The 20,836-nt window shown below is 32.7% G+C and overlaps 1 protein-coding gene across 9 annotated transcripts in view; it reads right to left on the bottom strand.

Annotated features, from left to right (window-relative positions):
• LOC128181910 (nuclear hormone receptor HR96-like) overlaps positions 1–20,836 on the bottom strand; it is a 99,784-nt gene that overhangs the window by 40,601 nt on the left and 38,347 nt on the right. Inside the window, exon 1 of one of the 9 annotated variants that reach the window (XM_052850488.1) lies at positions 18,052–18,428. The exons of the other annotated variants lie outside the window; for them this stretch is intronic. The gene's annotated coding sequence lies outside the window, so the exon portion shown is untranslated. Of the gene's footprint in view, positions 1–18,051; positions 18,429–20,836 lie in introns of those variants that run through there. 9 annotated transcript variants of the gene reach the window in all.

Here is a 20,836-nt window from a genome sequence, read left to right as displayed (position 1 = left end):
CTAATGAAAGACTATCTAGGACTTCTTATGTAATGAAGTTAATAACCTAATGAATATTCATTTCATTATCATCTTCATCATGAATATTCATCATCATCATTTTCATCTTCATCATCTTCATTGTCGTTTGAAGCAGATATTTACTGGGAATGATCTATTGATTTGGTTAATGCTTCACTGTGTCATGTTCTGGTCTGTTACGTGGGAAACTTTGATGTCAAACTGTGTCAGTGATCAATAATTTAAACAAACTGCTGGTACACATATAAAAACAGACCTATGACATCATCACTGAACTAATTAACTTCTGGCAAACTAGTTCGAAAATTAAAAATTAAAACCCCAAGGACAGTCTTCCCGTTAATGAAGTGCAGCTGTCTTAAATTGAAAGACTTTTATCCTCCTTCCTCCTCCAAAAAGATGAGTGACAAAGTAGGCCAACCTCAGCTTCAAGAATACTGAACATGATTTGATTGATTGAATTTGTTTTGGTCAGCATGTGTTCCAATGATAACAAACTGAACTGTAATTTTGCAATTATCAGCATCTTATGATTAATATGTATACATACCGGTATATATATTTATGATCTTATGATGTCATTTTCTAAGCGCTATATAAAACCAACTATTATGTTACAAAGAAAATCAGGCTGATGAACCTGAGGATGAAATAGGAGGAAAAAATGCTAAATGGCATCCCAGAGTTGTACTGAGGGGGAAAAAAATTAGGTGAAATAAAACCCTTGAAAGCAATATCTTAGAACTAAATTAACTGTCATCATGACCGATCAGAACGATTATTTTTCTTTTCGCAGACAAGGAAGTTGAATGATTGTTAAGATTCAGCCGAATTTTTATAAGTGTTCTTTTTGCGACAGATACATATCATCAGGTTTTTATATGCATTCTTTACCGACTGATATATTATTGTAGGTTTTCAGCCGTTTTCTGCATTGCCCTATTGTCTAAGGAAACATTAAATTCTCCAGAAAAATTGATTAAAACGTTAGGACGGTTTAACGACCATCCTGGGCTGTATGATGTGCACTGGGAGATGTTCCCTGTAACCAGCCATAAATCAGGTTGATGAATTCCTTAAATGTAGACTGAAGCATTCTGATTCATAAAAATATGGAAATATGCCTTTTTCTGGGGTTTTTTTCTTAACCTGTACTATATGTACTATAGTTATCTTGTCTTTCAAGACTGAGACATATTGCATGAACAATTTCTGAATGCCACTCCTTTGTGAGAAAAAGAAAAACACTAACACATCACATATTGGATATTTAGTCTCCATAAGACTCAGATTAACAAAGACAATTTCAGATATCATGAAATAGTTCTAATGAAAGTATATACCACACTGCTGTGTTTTCCTGTGTCACAAAATTTGCAAAATTGGGAAAATGTCTCACATTTTTAATTTGTGTTAGTTACCTTTAAAATTAGATCATGAAAATTACCAGATGCATAGTATTTTCATTCATTATACTGAAAACAAAGAATTAAGGATCCAGCAATATAATTTTAGCAATTTTCTACAGGGCAGCAAAAGTTTCACTAGTAGGATAACTGAGGATAGCCACTATGAACTGTAAACCAATGTTAAATTTCCAATTTTAAGAAAACTTTTTGAGATTTACAAGAACAAATAATTATTGCCACATGCAACCATAACTTACCCATTTGTGTTTTTTTCATAATTTCAAAAAATTAGGCTCCGAGAAGCCAAAACTAGTCATCTTGAACAAATTAGTCACTGATGGTAATTGGAAAAATAATGCAGTTAGGAAAAAAATGAAATTGGTTTACAATAACAAAGTAGGACTCTTTTTTTTTTACCTGATAAACTATAAGCTATACTAGTTGAATGAAACTAATCCTTCCAAATATCTGTCATAATCATGGGCTTAAAAATGCGATCTCTTAAAAATATATATCTCCTTATATCTATTCTAACACTTTACATTAAATTTAAATTTTGTTTTCAACCATCTAATAAAAAATATCTTGTTTTTGCAGACATTTTACATAACAGGACAGTGAAAAGTTGATAACAATCAATACATCACGATACATGGATGCAAGTGATTTTTTGCACCAACGTCGTTCTGTGAAAAAAAATAGACAACTAGCCTTTATGTCTAGAAGTTAGAGGAGAAATTTGTAAATGTTTAAATCAGTAAACAAACCAATAAAAATCACTTGGTTTCAAAGGAGATGCTTGCATGATCCATCCAACTCTATTACAAGTTTTCTAAATCGATCAAGTAATATTTGAAGACTCAGCTAGTTTCCAGAAATTGACTTAAGCACTTAAAACACACCAAAAAAAAAAAAAAAATCCTGATAATATGACATATGTTTCCTATGATGATAAACCTTTGAAAACCTACACACATGACCGAAGGCATGAAAAAAAAAAAATTCAATTAAAAAAGGTGGATATCTTAATCAGTTATCTGTCATTGTTCACCAAATAAAGTATCGAGTTGGGTCCATTAGGTTGCGGTTAGAGTGCATCTGATCCGGACCCATCAGTCCCAATTGAAATATTTACTACACGTATTGACAACTTGAGTGGGTGGATAAAGCAATTGTGACATCACACCAACACAGATATAATGGCCCAAATCTTGGCGAGTTTTTAATCACACTTCACTTGTTAATGAATCAGTATAAAAGAAATGAATATCAGTGTCAATTGATTTTTTGCATTGTTTCAGAACATGGTAATGATGTACGTTGATGATTTTTTTTCCCTCTGAAATAGTCTTATCGGTTAATATTATCAACTTTATAAATTATACATATTTTTGCTGGTTTTTTCTTGATAGGATCTAAGCCTATATATATATATATAGTGTTGTTTTTAAATCAGAGAACCAAAAATAATGCAGTAAAACTACGCTAAAAACATGCTACATGGCGGAAATAAAATTTAGCATTTATATTTACTGTCCAATATAAATTTTTAATTCTTTGTTTAACAATGCAGTGCACTTCAATTCCCATAAAACTATCATTTTCTTTATGGTAAGAACAATAAATGCCACTTAAAATTGAAGTTCATTACTTCTACAACAGAAACAAGAATCTCTGCATGAATATGCCTGAAAATGTTCTGCTTTCATTTAATTCTAGATTTGATTAATTATACATTAATTAAGACATACAAAATGATTTTAAGATTCCCCCTACAAATACATTTTACAGCAATAAACATCAGAACAGTGTTTTTCTGAGTGAAACTACTCATTAAAATGTTCAGATTAATATGAAAATATTAAAATACACTGTATAATATTATTAACTAATGTAAATTTAAGCTTATTTAGTCCCACACCCAATTATTCTTCAAAAATTGATACAATTGATGTTATCATGTAAATATCCTTATATTTAACTTAAAAGGGGTCATGAACTCTGATGATCACACTATTAATTGTTCCACAAATAGAGCCACATTTTAACAAAGACATTTACTTTGGGTATATGTCAAAACAGCATTTTGATGGAAGCCTGTCTATTATTGCATTTTCAGTCATTGGCTCATAGAAATCAACATCATTTGTCCATTTAAAATTGACAAGCCTTGTGTAATTAGTGCATCTTTCACTTGAGGCCAGTGTCATTTTAAATTTGTTCTGATGCAAGAACTAGATGGTTACATCATCTAAAAGTCTATCACCTTGTTTAAATACTCAGCTCTGCAACAGACTAAAGCTGTACGTCTTGAAGGTATGAAAAAGGTATAAAGAAGCAACCTAAGAAAAACGATAATTATTACATTTTCCCCATCCCAATGCAATGCTCTCTGACCACAGATATATCTTAGTCATTCAATATTCACAGAAAGCTGATTCCCTGTCGATTAAATGGTCTTCTAAAACTCAAATAATAAGTTCTAGCTCAGACATTTTGCTCAGCCCAGACAGATAAAGAACACAAATTAGAATATTTCTCTTTAATGTACCTTAATAGATTTTTTATTAGATACATCATTGTCATAAAAGAGATTAGTGTAATGTAACATTTGTCTTACTAGCTTTTAATTATTGAAATAAAATATGAGCCAGTGTCTAGAGATATTAAATAGGTTCTCTGATTAATAAATACCTTTTTATATCTCATATTTATCTCATCATTATCATCATTTGTTGGAATCAAAAGCCAACTGGCTTTTTATGTAAACACATGCACTAAAAATGTCACATCAAAATTTGTTTGGGCTAAATAATGATTTCACAGCCAATCCAACAATGGAAGTCAGTACTTTCAATACTTTGATTTTATCAATTTTTATCTATTTTGTTGTTGTTGTTTAAAGTTGAACTTTACTTTCAAAAACCTGATTAAATATTACCATTTTTCTTTGTTGAAACAATTAATCATGTTCTTTAATAATTTTCATAAGGATCATTATTAATAGAAGGATCAGCCCACTCAGAGCATTAGATGGTTGTTCAATTGACATAAAAGTCTTAAGATTAATTAAGATTAAAATCTGAATCCAAACGAAAGATCAAAAAATTTTGAAACATCCCCCCCCCCCCCAAAAAAAATAATTTTTTGCATTCATTCTTATTTTACAATTTTTACAGTACAGATCAGCCCCAACCAGTTTACTAATGTGTTTACATTTGTGGTTTACCTAAGAGTTGACCCAGAGTGCATGGACAGAGAAAGCAAACCCCGATCAGAAGTATACCCCTGAAAGCAGACACTACATGTGTATAAGGAATACACAAGGGGCAGGAATTACAGGCAGTAAGATAGTAAGATAAAAGACAGATCTGCTTCACACTTTGGAGCATACAGTGGACCCAAAAAGTAAACCCTGAGTAAACCCAAAGTAAATCCCGGGTGGACCCAACTTAAAAAACCCAGATTGGTCACAAATTTTTGAATAGCAGACCCAGATCTAGAGTAAACTCAAAGTAAGCCCCAAAATTTAACTACTGGGTTTGGTTGGTGTCTGCTCTGGTGTGAGGTTGGGTCTAATCGGTACTCTATATCCCATTATTCTAATACAAGATTTATAAAAAAAAAAATAGCATGTTTTTGGTTTGAAAAAATACCCCAAGATATCTCATATAACTTCCTGGTGTCTTGCTCTCATATCAATTAACCAAATAAAAGCATTCTTTCTACAAACTTAAGGCGTTATGGTATTATGGGACTTAATATTTTTTTTTCACTTGTTCCTTTGGGAATTTTAAAATTCATATCTAAAAAATTTTTCAAATGATTTTTTGGATATTTTTCTATATTTTGACCCCCCCCCCTAAAAAAAAAAATACAAAACAAAAAGTGCCAGCCTTCTCATCCTTATATCAGGGGATTACAGAATTGTATGTACTAAATTACCCAGTTCCTATAGTTGTATTTATCTCTTCATTTGTACTAAATTATTGTGTGTAGGTGTGCTCTATCATAATGTCGATCCCCATTAAAAGTAAGACTGCAGGAAATTTATCTACAGCCATCAAATCCATAGTCTAAAAATATATTTCAACTTGCTGTACCTGCTGCATATCTGTTATTCACATCTGCTTCATGGTGAAAAATAAGGCATCAAAACAAATTGCAGCCACAAAAGTATAATCCTTATTTGTAAAAGTCAGATGGAACTCGATAATCATAAATCTGAATCTACATGTACATCTCTTCCTGATCAGGCTCAGCTGGGTTCTAAAGCAATGATCAAGATAATATATATGAACATCGGGGATTGGCTTGGTTAAGGTCAAACCCAAAATGCTGCCCTAATTTAAATCAAGCTCATGCATTAACCTTTAAATGCAGTTTTTTTGTATTTATAGTACATCCCAATTGTTAATTAAAATTTTTTTGTGCAAATCAGAGATGCAGAATTATTTGGTTGTAGAGATGAACGTCTGATATGGTTGGACAGATTATTAATGCTCAAAGAATTGATTTAAATCTTTGCAGACATAATACCACACCTTCACTCAAGGTAAGCTAGCTAGCACATCATCATAAACCATGGCCAATATATATACAATACTCTTCCAAACTCTGGGCCATGGCTTGAGACAATGGTAATTCAAGCTTAGACTGAGTCTTATACATGTATATAAGCATTCTTATTATGCAAACACTGAAAAAATCTGACCTGCAATTAAGTGTACTACAGATACAATACTTGATATAGTAAAATTATGAGCAATATCTGGGCTTTATAGGTCCACAATGTACAATCTACAATGTACATACAATATATATATACCAGGAAATACGCCATCCACAATTAGACAACTGAAGAAATACACTTTTCATGTTATTTTCGACCGACACAATAAGACTGTCACCATTATTTCTAAGATACATGTAATATGTAACCTCATTCCTCAATCATCTTCACGTTTGCCAAGTAACCAAACCTGATGTGTAAATTATGAAAGTCATTTGACAGAATCATTATCAGAACGTTCATTATCAGAACTTTTATTTGACATTTATATGCCAGTTGATGAGCAGATAATTAAAGCCTTTTAGTTTACACTATTACCAGTTACTGTAGCTCTTTGACAACGCTCATAAGGAGGCTATACACTTCATATCTTTGATAGCCCACAGTTTATAAGTTTTGCATCAATTCAGCTCTAGCATCTCCTTACACAGAAGATTTCCTATTCAACTTACTAATTAAGCAATGGTTCCGATCAGACCCAACCCAACACCAGAGCAGACCTAACTAAACCCCAAGTTTACGCATTTTTTAAAAAAAATTTACGTCCAATCGGGGTTGACTATGGGTCCACATGGGGATTGCTTTGTGTTTACCAGTGGCTTGCTTTTGGGCTCCACAGTGAATGTACCTTTTATCTTACTATCTTACTGCCTGTAATTCCTACCCCTTGTATATTTGAAATATTCATGTAGCATGTGTGATTTCAGAGGTATACCTCTAATCCGGATTCACTCTCTGTGTCCACTCTTGGTTTACTTTGGGTTTACTCTGAGTCCACTCAAGAGTACAGTCAACCCAGAGTAAATTCAAAAAGTAAACCCAGGCTAAGTTGGGGTTCACTTTCTGTTAGGTTTAGTCTGATTGGTACTGTATATTATGTAATGCACCATATCTCACACCTTTTCCCATGTTCCTTGATGAGGGAAGATCAATGGAATGAAAAGAGAGATTGATAAGCAAAACGTAAACAAAAGATATCCATATTAAGAAATACCATAAAAAGCACAATCGTCATCATCATCATCATCATCTGCAACAGCTAAATTCTAAAACATCTTGAATGGCAACTGAAAATGTTTGTTAACCCATCCCAATAAAATCAATTCAGTATTATAATTGCTTTTTTCAATCGCCATCATTTAAAGTACACCTTTTCTTAATCTGATAAAAAAGACACATTACAAAACAGCATCAATGTCTCCATCACTACAGGGAAGATTAAAAGCTAAGTTATGTCGTCCATAAAATCCTTACATTTTAACCACATTATCTAGTTGTACATTAAATCATTATCTCTGCAACAAAAAATGGCCCCTATATTACAGGGGAAAAAAAAAAACCTCTGCCAATTACACACGTAATCCATGTACAACTTACCAATCAGTGACACCATAGGGAAATCGTCCTTCTCCATTTGTTGTAATTATAGCATACACACAAAGCCGGCAAAAGACTGAGGAAGACGCCGACACCAGAAGTCAAGTCTTCATGGACTATGTCAGTGCTCTGACATCATTACAGAAGCTCAATGGAAACTTCTCTTAAATTGTGAATGTCACTCACAGTCATTCAGTGTGAAAAAAAAGGCCTGATCATGAAAAATGTATTCCAAAGCACTGAAAGATCTAGAGGAGGGGGCAAAGGCAACGATTGCAGCAATCCAGTGGAAGAGTCAATCAATTGAAGAAATCTAACTTCTCTAAATAATCAGATTTTTGTCTGTTTGGCTTAAAAGTGCTTTTGGATCAATAGTTGTTTTATATAATCCCTTTTATGTTGATCAGGTCAAACCAACTTCTCACACATATAAACAAGTTAGGTTTTGCTACACTGGTCTGGTGCACCTTAACACGAGATTTATAACTCATTCAAGACATTTACTTTCTGTCATTTTAAATGATTATTTCAAGATTTGGCAATTCATTATCATATGTAAGGTACATCAATGAAAGTAAATTGGCTGCCTGCGGTCGTTCCTGGCCGTGTCACCATGACGACACAACAGCCTTTTTTTTTTTTTGAAGAGTTTCACCAATTTCAAAGGTCAGAAAACAAAAGAGAATATCCTACAACATTCTGAAATCTAATTAAGCAAGGTAATAATCATACTATGCGCTAATTAATTCATTTCAGTTTGTATGAAACGTGTATATGATTCATTCACCCCATGATAAATGAAATATGAGGTAAGCTAAGGTAAACAATCAACACTTAATTATTGAAACAGACCCATTTTATACAAAAACAATAAAGCAAAGAGAAAAATACCACATTATGAATTGCAATCTTTACTGAATAAAATTCTTGTCAACATTTAAATAACTTGAACCAAGCTGTCATATTAAAAATGAATAGTATCCATCATAAGTTCATGACCCTTGTTTCTGCTTATCCCACAGAGTCACATGAACTAGTGAACTTATCATAAAGTACATTCAGCGTCGGAAAATCAGACCTATATGAACAGTGTATCAAGGATGTTATATATAAACAATAATTGATTTTAGAATGATGAAACAAAAATTATCATCCCACCTGCTTGACATGAATTTAATTGTCTTTTCATAAACAATACAACATTGTGCATGTCAGGAAAAAAAGATCGAGTGTATATCAAGCTCCCAACAGCCCATCATAATTACCATGTCAGGGAAAAAATGCATGCTTTCAACCACATATCGATGATGGCTAATTACCTTAGAGAATCCACTTTTAACAAAACACAGGTGATCATATTGTTTAAAATAGCTATATAATTGTGTTTTTACAATAATTAAAATTCTTAATCAGCATAGGAAAGTGTATAGTTGTAATTTGTCAAATGACCAAATGAAAATTAGGATCCTGACAAATGAAGCAAACTTTATGGGGGAAAAACCTTTTATGGTAAAAACAGACCTTGAATTGGATCTAAAACTTGAAATTTGTGATATATTAGACAAAACAATGTCAGAATAAGAATTCCGCTCCCAAAAAAAATATTAAGAAAATTACAGTGTCATTTAGATATCTGAAGAATTAGTTCACTCTACAGCAAGTTTGATTTTCGTTGTTACCATTCCAACTGTTTCCACAACAACTGTACCGTTACATGAGAGCAAATTACATTATCACATTATTAACCCTGTTAGTCAAAAGTGACGTTTAAAGCCTGAATTTCTGACTGAATGATTGTGAATTTCAGAGTTCTAGAGACCTTAATTCTTACCTTGTACTCAATGGGTCAATGCAGACATTGGTTTCAATGATGGTCAAAAAGCAATATTTTCTCTACGGTGACTTTTCTTAAGCCAAGTTTAAGGCCCCAATATCAGCTGCCTCCTAACAAAATTTTTTTAATTTAAACTTCTTTTTGTAATCCCATGTATGATGATCCGCATCTGACAAAGGTCTGTCAAGACACTGTAGAAAAACCTCTACATCCTTAAATTCTCATATTTTGCCATGAATTATCCTATTCTAGGTACAGGTGTTAATGAATTTTACTACCTTGAACCTGATAAAGCATTGCAAGAAAATTAATTAAGGAATAAGGAATCATTCTTTGAGTATTATGAGGTGATAATTTCTGTCAGGGCATGATCAAATCCAATAAAGTCTGACCGAAATTATCACCTCATAATATTCAAAGAATCATTCCTTATTACTTGTATTTATATAATATTAAGCCATCATACGATTAAATATTCAAATATAAATAAGCAAACCCTGCTGGCGGCTTATTTTTGGCGTCATTTGAAGGTATGGGTGATATAGTTCAAAATCAATACGTAGTGTTATCACAGGCAAAGACACTGGAAAATGTAAATATTGCCTTTTACTGTGCATCACGCTTATATTTGCTCATTGATAAATACAACCACAATTCTTCAAGATTTACACATTAAACTTCTTGTTATTTGCGTCTCTAGTTTAAGTTTGCATGTCCTTTGAGCCAAAACCCCTTACTGAAAAAATATAAAAAGATGTACAAACAATTTTCCTTATAACCAGCTTTAATAAGTGCTGTTTTAACTACCGTATTTTTCGGGGCATCGGCCGGTATTTTTTTTCTCCGATGAGCGAGCCCCGGCCTTTCCCCCGGGATCGGCTATTCTTAGACTCAAAGTTAAAAAAATTTAACAGTAAAATATAAAATCCACTGTTTTTATCCGTTGTACTGTTGTAGCAATTTATTATGAGGGTTGGTTTTTTTTCATCCGTTTGAACTATTGTTCGATAGTTGTCCCGTTGATAATTTTGTAATGACATCGTGAGTAATAAAATGTACAGTACTGTACAAGGTATTTCTTTACAATCCCAATCAAAAGAATTTTTTCCCACGTTCGTGTATGAACCCTGGAAACTATTATTGCGTAGTAAAAAAGAAAACGAAACCGGGTAGAATGTAATATGACGGAATTTTGGTGAATTCTTCATTTCTGCGTTCGTAGGAACCACTGGTCTTGGGTGTAGAATAAATCAAATGCTATGTGTTTTTACAATTAATTTTCTGTTGGATGAAATAACGGTATTCTGGTGTCGTGTGTGTTTTTAACATTACAACTTCTCTGCATAACGGCAAGTCACTATTTAATTAATTAATGGAAAGAACACAAATTAAATATTCTATGTTTGGTATTTCGTTTTCTCATTCATAGCGATTACGGGGGATAACTCTATTTGGATATGAAACCACGTGTTGAGCTAATGGACGCCATACCCCGTATTTACAAGTAGATTTCAAAGTATAACTTGATTAAATGAGATTTAGCAATAAGGTATTAATAAAATATAAAAGGTTTGGTAAAATATTATACTTAGTTCTACCAGACAGAACCACGGAGGTTGGTGTTGCAATTAAATTTACACTATGTAAAATTACGATACACAACGATACACCAACGAATACGGAAGAGACCAAACAGCCACAAAACACAGATTAATTTTTAAAAATTGCTTGAAATATATATGTTAAGCAAGTTTAATAACTTTAATTACTCTTTTGACTTTCTACATCGATATTCTGAAAGTATATTCTTAATACGGTGACTTTCTTAATCAGCGGTCATACTTTCACTATAGTGATCATCGATTGAAAATCGGCTTATCCCCCAATTAGGCTAGTCTAAGGATTTTTCTTGAATTTTGTCTAAAAATTAGCAATTCGGCCTATGCCCCACATCGACATATGCCCCGAAAAATACGGTACTAGTAGTTTTTCATAAAGAAAGTATCCAAAAAAAATTCCCAATTCAAAATATTTATAAAAAATATTGCAGAAATCTTAACATTCAGAATTAAGGGGGCTGCATGGATTGTCAACAAATAAATAATTAAACCATGTCAGACCTGCGTAAAATTTAAGATATGAATTGTTTGCCTATAAATCATTATTTTGTAAAGAAAACAATCTATATATTTTATACTTTAAAATTTGGGTATATATATTCTTTATTTTTTTAATAGAGCTGCTCTTCTTCTAAAGGAGATTAATACAGTCTAAAAATGGCTGCAGGACCATAAAGCCCTCTTAAGAAGCCTGGATGGTTGTAGACATTTGTAGACTTTATTGACCTCCATCAGATGAAGAGCTCGGTATAAAGATAAAGGAAACTATTCAAAATTTATTAAAGCTGAAAATATATAGAATTTTCTTATATAAATGATAGTTTATAGATTAAAAAATTATTTCTGAAAATTTGGGCATGCAGATCTGATGGATATAACTCGTTGACCATCCAGCCTCCTTAATGTTTTAAATCCCCATACACTGTCCACTTTAGTTAATGTTTCAGATGTTTCTGAGGAGAATAATGTCATAATGCTACTATGTAACAGTTGTCATTTGCATACACATGACAACCAGAAGTAACAGACTGGAGGTCTAAGACAGTAAAACAAGAAAGATAACTTGATATACCTCTGTAACAGTTGTCCCTCTTGTAGCATTACACAAATTGATCTTTTATTAAGTTAATGTCCAAAACTGACAGCCAAAACATGATGATGAATTATGTATCATCATCCAAAATCAGATCTTTAAACAAGCATTTACTCAATATCAAATTATATATTCACTAATGTTCATCCATCTCTCTCTCTCTCTCTCTCTCTCTCTCTCTCTCTCTCTCTCTCTCTCTCTCTCTCTCTCTCTCTCTCAGTAACAACTCAGTTATCATTCAAACACAAAAATTAATCTGTAATTGCATGATGGCAAAACATGTCTGTTTAAAATAATCCTAAATTAATTGTTCATATGTTGATTTATGGAACATCTTTTTAAAATAGGACACAGTTAAAAAAATTTCTTCAAAGGTGAAGAGCTTAAATACGTAAGGCCACACCAATGTACTAATTTCTCGTTCGTCGTACATCCAATGAAGAAAGGATGAGCGGGCCAAGGATTAAATAATAAAGTTATTTTTTTTTATTGTAGGTAAAATTTTTAGGATTAAATTAATAATAATATTATTTGAACAGTGTATAATACAGTGTATAATAAGACTGCGTGGGGTCCGACGAACAAGAAATTAAATTGGTGTGGCCTAAACTGAAAAAATATATAAAAATGTACATATAGTTATGATTACACACTATATGATGTTACATTTTTTAAGCAGATGACCAAGATACATGAATGCATGCAACACTATAGAGGAACTGCCAATATAACAGTTTTTACATTCTGTTTTTGCAACATTCAAAGACAGTTCTGGCTTGAGCCTTCCAATATTGCAATGTGTGGTTACCTGAATATTAAAGTATACATATAAAATCAAGGTGGGCAACATTCTCTGGGCTGTTTAAAATTCTGTTATTTGGAGACAAAATTTTGATAATTCTTTTCTAACAAATACTGCAACCTTTTCCATAATTCTAGTAAGAAAATTTAGGGGGAGGGGGCAAAATGGAGCAAACTCCTTGAATAATAGTCTTCAAATTCATGTAATGATTACATAATGGTTTTAATGCGATGTATCTAGTCACTATACAGGACGAAACTGTACCATTCTGTGAGTCAGCTGAAAAGAAACTGAAAGGTAATTGATCAGTGAATGAAAGGTAACTGAAAGGTGACTCAAAGGTAACTGAAAGGTGAATAAAAGGTAACTGAAAGGTGACTAAAATGTAACTGAAATGTGACAAAGGGATCTGACCGGTGACTAAAAGGTATCTGGAAGGGAACTAAAAGGTGACTGAAAGGTGTATGAAAGGTAAAATAAAGGTAACTGAGAGGTAACATAAAGAGAACTTTAAATGGCATACATTCAGTCACCTTTCCAGACTTCAAAACTACATTTTTTGACCCAATGGCAGTTAGTTTCATCTTGTGTTATATGCATAGTGTGAAGCTCTTTATAGCAATAGCTAAATAGTCTTTATTAAACCTGTCTTCAAGATATATTACATAATGTAATAAAAAAAACAATTTTTGTCAAAAAATATGGTGTTCTAATTCTGCAATCAGACTTTTGATTTTTTAATATGCTAATCTTTTACCTTACATTCAGGTAAAGATGACACATTATATTATTTATAGCTTAATTAATGGTAGATTTTTAAGATACATCTTTTATGAGCTTCTTATATGCATGATTGTAGCATTCTACCTAAAAATCAATATTCATAGTATATATAGGTGCAGGTCGGTCATGCTTTAGAATTTATTAATATTGTAAAAAATTGTATTAATTAGCAATTGCCAAATGATTTAATGTTCAGGAATGTATAATTATTCATGGTAAAAAATCTGCAGAAATCTTGTAGCATGCTAACCATGCCCCTGAGTCAAAGTATTAATGCTGTTAAACTCTCCATCTACATATCTGTTGAATGAAAAACTTATCAAACTGTTTGATGACAGAATCTGATTGACAGAGGAAGATAAGAGAGGAACTAAAATCAGTCAGGGGTTTGCATTGATTTCAAGAATGACCATATTGTCATTGAATTCTCATGTTTCCACTTGCTTGAAAAAAATCACATCTCTGAAAGCTTTTACAAATTTTCAATACCCATCCTTTAAATTATCTCACAATGATTTCTCATGTTTCACCATTTCTTCTTTAAGGACAAGATCTAGTAAATGATTTCAGAGTGTCTCTTTGGTGCAATAGAACAATTATGACATCATAATTAACTGATTTCTTAAATTCATTTCCCCCCTGTATTTTCAGGCTTTAAAGGCATTTATAATGTAGAAAATGGAACAGTTTCTTGTCATTCTATATGTATTAAATCATGAGAAAAGTAATCCCGATTCCTATATTCAATTTGACATTTATCACTCCGAGAACTGTTCAGAGTCATTTATATGATCATGGCTACACAACCTTGATAAGTGACCTTGAACTTTACCACTGGTCTAATCATGTGGCCTTCCACTACCTATCCAAAGAAATGGGGTTCTCTATATGCTATTGTGCAAAAAAATGACTATTTATAGTAAGTTCAACAGGCGGTATTTTTTTGCATGCGTTACCAAAAATCAAAATCCATTGAGTACTTGCACATCTCTGATATGTGTGCAATTGATCTGCAAAACCTCCTTTCTTGAAATCTGTAGGAGAAGTTATCTGTACAATATACCCTTATGGCTACCCCCACTCACTCTGCCCACCTGCTGGCCCACCGTTTTCACCATTTCAATCACAGGGTTTTTCCACTGGAAAACCTGATTTAAATCTTACGAAAAATTCAATGACGATAAAGGTGAGGCAGAAATGAATCTGTTTGTATAAAGATGAAAAGACATGCAGACCAAAATTGGTTTGCTATCTGAAGTTTAACAATTATCCAGTCTACAATACTAATATATAGCAGCATCTATATATATTGAAAATTTATAACAAAAAAAAACAAATAAGGCTTGGAACCTTCAAATGCAATAATTAATCTGCAACAGTAAAATGCACCTTTAATTAAACTTCATTGACAGATCAACATATTTGAAAGCAAAATGGCAAAATGTTAATCTCTCAGGTACAAATCCTGGCTGGAGAAATTTTTAGGGACTCGTAGATGATAGTTCCTTAAAGTCAATGCATCACATGTTGAATGCTGCATTTACCCTTGCAATGCAACAATGGCCAATCAAAATCTCTTAATCACCCCAGTGTTAAATGAACTTCATCTCATAATTCTTTATTATAAGTATACTGTTAAATTGCTTTACTTGATTTTCTTATAAACTCTTGGACCTCAGAATTGCCAGAACAAACGACACTTTTCAAATTCTGAAATTGTATTAATGCAAATGAAAAACCTGGCCTGGCCATAAGATGATAATGACCTTACAGGGAGCTATGAACCAACAGCTTTCTTCAAAGAATACCAGCAACTTCCACTCTTTTTTCAAAGACATGTTCTCTGACAACATCGGTGTGCACTTTCATCTTACAGGTTAATGTATGTAGGCCATTAAAACGGTACGTCTCCTAATAGTGCAGCACACAATCTCATAGCTTTAAACAGGTGATTAAATAAGCCAAAAATTTGCACAAAACGCCTCATCTTTTTTCCTACATACTATTTGCATCAATCTTTCTATACAGGAGATTTAATTTTGAGATGCATATTCTAAAACACATTGAAAACAAAAAAAAATAAGTCGTAATTTTGATCAAATCATCTCTGGTGACCAATCCCTTTGCTATGCATGACCCCAAAAAACATTATGTATACATCCCACAGTATTCTATCACATTATCATTTGTTTTTATAACAATAATATGTTTTTAGAGGCAACATCTTATATTCACAAGGATCATGTCTATAAATATTCTGAATCAGGTATAGTTTAATTACTCTGTTGATGAAATTTTCCAATTACAACCCTTGATATTTGATATACTTGCAGTGCTATATTTGTTACAGACACATTTACACAAACTATATGCTAACCTCTGCTTCCCTTAAAATTAACCTGCACATAACCGCAGTTGTCTCGATAACTTGGTCAATCATTATGCACTACCAAAATATGAAAAAAAATTACACAATAGCAACTAAGTATGTCTTATTAAAAGTTAATGATAAGATGTAATCCTGTTATTCATTCATCTCCTGAGAATCATAGCATTCCACGTTAGACAAAACCACCAATATCTAGATAAATAATGTGATTGTCTGCCACATATAGGAACTAAAGGTCCATGGACCACACAACTCATCAAAAGTTGGAATTATCTTTAAAATCAAGAGATTTTTTTTTTACTCATGATTTGAAATACATAGATCAAAACAAAATATACAAGTAGTTTTTTATCAAAATATCTTTTATCCAACTTATGATTTTGTGAGTAGTCCACCTCATAGAGGAACAATATGCCCATTGGCCATATAGCTCATCTGAGTAGAATCTGACCCAACTTGTTCCTAAGTAACTTATGATCCGATATCAATAGCAATACAAAACTTTAAAATGCACAACTTTTTTCTTGAAACTTCAAACTGAAATGTGTCCAATCTGTCCACTTTCTTAATACAAGCTAGCAGACATTGCTTTATCTGAGCCAGAGCTTTCATATTATGGTCACATTCAGCTTGTATTGCTAGAACGAAAAACAATTGTTGTAGCTGTTTTTATATGTGTGCACAGAATACGAGTATTATTGCAGTTAGTGATGTTTTCCTCCAGTACAGTGTAATCGAAGGATCCAATTGGAATGGGGCAGGAGATACCTATAATATCGGATGTATATAAGAGTAGACCTTGTCTTTGGAAGTCCTACATCAAGATAAAGCACTCTATACCATCTAATGCCTGTGATGGTAAATACTTAATGGGTCACTGACCAAAGAAAGAAAGCATGTCACATGAATAGAGAGAGAGAGGGGTTCTGAATTACATTTTAGGGGCATAAAACGCTGTATACAACTAATGTATCTAGTGGTGGAGATCCTCTAATATGTAACAGTAGTGTCCCACATTCCATACAGCATAGTGCATAGTACGCCACTGTAGGTTTGTAAAAACATTTCAATCACTGTCACTGTACATGTCTTGCATATTGTACGAGTCTTTACCTGGGTTCAACAACCTGAGCAAAAACAGTATTATTGTCCTAGCTGTAGCATATTATTTGTTGCTATGATAGTTAAACGAAAATACACGTAACTGACCCGAAAATACATGTATTTATCATCGATTAAAAACTGCATTGAATCAGTGCAGCACTGATTATAAACATGCCCTGTACTGGTATATATGGTAACTGAAACTTAACACATGTTCAAGATATTCAATATGGTCAACTAACATAATTTCAATTTCAAGAATACTTAAATTTTTCTCATTAGACTTTGCACCTGTGCATTTTTGAAGCCTCTAAGAGAGAATAAGATAACAAAAATGTCAAAAGGGATTCTGGTTCAATTAAGAGACAAAAAATCCAAGAAACAAAATGAAACATTTCCGAATCACTTGTAATGCTCTAAAAATACACATGGATATAAACACAAATGCATAGAATATGTCACAAAAACATGATAAACATAAAACTCTATCCATTGTTGATATTTGGACAGATATTTCATAAAGAAGCCAATCAAAAGAGCAAGATAATAATTTCAAAAAATATTCATCCATGGCAAATTTTATTTAAAAGCTAAGAATTTTATATATTTAGAAAGCTAAAAAATAACAACCTAAAAAGGTAGGTGGACATTCTTCATTTTTTTGTTCCTGCATAAATTTTCATGACATAAAGAATTCAGACTACGAAAAATGCGAATATCCATCAGTCTTCTGCGGACTTTTACAGCAGTAATTAACACACACAATCCATGACAGTTTGGCACTTCCTTAACTGAATGCATAATTAATATGTCTACGCTACTACTTACATGTCTTATAACTCGGCTACCAGATCCGTTAAATGTGGAAAAATAAACATTCAAGCGAGTTGTCACAGATCAAATATGACTCGGGCAAACACAAAAATTAGTTTAAACATCCTTAGAAATCCCGTTTTTCCATACATATTGAATCCATCAATGGAAAAGAGGCCATCCAAGTGCCTGTGTAATTTTTTTTTCTATTTTCAAACTTCAAAGTTTAAATTAATAATCTATTTTTCTATCGATTGAGACACCATCCTGTTTGGCTCTCTGAGAATGTAAACGGAAAATTCACACCACATCAACACAATGTACTGGGGTTTTATGTTCTGTAGATGGCACCCTATAGTTAACAGAGAGGTTCTATACCATGCTCCCAATTTGACAAAAGTGCATACACTGTGTACTCTTAGCATAAACATTATACTTAAACCGAAAATAGATTATATACTCTTCAAAAGAACGAGGTGCTTTTCTGCACCAGTTAATACTCCTATACATTAAGACATGCAATCGACAATGTGAACATATCTTCTTGAAACAATTATGAACAGACATTTGGACAAGGAGAGAACCCAAAATACATATGGTGTGGAGATTCTTACACAGGATTAGGCCTATATTTATATCTACCATTCCAATCAGTGAAGTCAACACAATTTAAAGGGATTAGTCAAAATCTTTCTTACTAGCAATTATAATGCATGGCCATGCAAGTCAACTTGCACATTTAACATTCATTCATAAAGTTTCTAAGAGGATTACCAGTACTTTTATAGCAGCCAAAATACTGTACAAATTCTAACTTCACACATAATACCGGCAGTTGATTTGCTGATCTGTTGCTGCCATTTATGAATTGATCATAATAATTATACATTACTGTATATGTTAATATTATTACAGAATGTTGTTATCTAAATAAGGATTTATCTACTGGATGTTATCGTAGATACCTTATTTTATGCGAGTACTTAATTCCGCGATTCGACATGCAGTTTTTGCATCAAATCGCAGGAATAAAAATACGCGAACAGCGATTTTTTTAAAAATCAGTTTACATCTGCCCGATAAATAAAAGCAAGATTTCAAAAAACGCCAGATTAGCTTCTCGCGATTTTAGGCGGATATTTATTCCTCGCTTTTAATTAGGAATTAACAATATATAGTTATATAAGACTTGCCTCTATCAGGTGTGGGTCATGTAATCATATACTAAAACATAAAGCTGTATGGGTAAAATCCCATAACTAAATTCTTTCAACATGTAAACATCTCTATTTTTTCCAGCTAAAGTCCTTCCTCAGTGAAAAAAAAAACCCTGATATCACCTAACAGCTACTTCCTCTTACAAATATATATGTACTCAAGACCTGGAAAAGTCCATACAACCAGCACTGCTTGCAAGTATTGCTGTATAGTAATTACATCAATGAAATTAATATTTCATTAACAAACCGATCTTGCACTCAGGGTCTCGTCTGATCTCGAAGTTCTTTTCCTTTCCGGTGATGCATTGTGCTTTAATTGATGATGCCACCCAATTCTCTCAAGGTTTATATAATACAAATGTACTCAGTTCAATACACTCAAGTACAAATCAGAGAGACCGCTGTAGGACAATATAAAGACTGAACTTGGCATGTCTGATGTTAATGAAAGGAAACTTAAAATGTCTACCAACTGGAGGCTATGATATTAAGAACACCTAAGCAAGATATATAGACCATAAGGGATCGTCAATGAGTATTTGACTCAGTTAACTGTTTGGTCTATACTTTTCTTACTCAGTTTCTTGCCACAAATTAAGCTAATAAAATTTAATTTGTAAGGCCTATTTAATTCTCAAATTGACATAGTTTTGTGAGTAAAATTTCATCTAATGAAAAGATTGAACTGGTCCATTATCATGTAATTATTAATTATATAACTGTCTTAAATATCATACATGCCTTACAATCTAGCACAGATTTTGATTATAAATTAAATATTACTAAAAATAAAAATATGTTGCAGGTAAAGATGCATTTTTTTGCCTGAAACATGTGAAAAAGGCATATATAGTGAAATTGACACATGACAATATTTTTCTAAATGAGGATTCAAATGTCACTTATAAAACTTAACATGCCCCCAGCTACCCAACTAAGCTATTTCAGTGAAAGAGGAATTCCTTATAATAATCAAGGATGTATCTGAACTTCCTTTCCTATAGTCAGATATGGTTGTTAGAATAACCAGTCAAACATTCCTTCACCATGATTGTACAATAATATATTTCTCTTTGATTACTTCAGGGTAGCTACCTTTCTAAAAGAAAAAAAAACCCAGCATATTAAGCCAAGGAACAGATAGCAGAGTGAATTTCAAGTGGAAAACAACTAAGTGATCTGAACAATTCCAAATGCCTTTAGCAGGCTATTAGACCATCTATAACCTTTCTGTAAAGCCAAAGCTATATATAAACCATTAATTTTCCCCCCGTCTGTGCAACCACGAGATCATTAGCCCCATTGATTGGACCTACTGTTCTTAGTACACTGTTTGGATGGAGCTTTACAGTCAATATAATGGTCTGGTTTTTAAAAAGACATAGTGGAAAAAAAAGAATGTGTACTGCCTGACCTCCATTACGTGTCTTATTGATTTCAGACAACACAAAGACTGTGACCTATGGCAAACTGAAGAACAATGGATTTTATGCCTTCCTGTTGGGTACTTTGTAAAGTTCCAGCAGCTGTCTTCTGACTGAACTAGTTTGCAGACAGTAAAAGAAATATATAGGTATTTT

Source organism: Crassostrea angulata, chromosome 4 (genome assembly GCF_025612915.1).
Source record: "Crassostrea angulata isolate pt1a10 chromosome 4, ASM2561291v2, whole genome shotgun sequence".
In the NCBI taxonomy this organism is placed as follows: domain Eukaryota; kingdom Metazoa; phylum Mollusca; class Bivalvia; order Ostreida; family Ostreidae; genus Magallana; species Magallana angulata.
The sequence above is the reverse complement of the archived record's forward strand: the minus strand, read 5'-3'. Positions and strand labels throughout refer to the sequence as shown.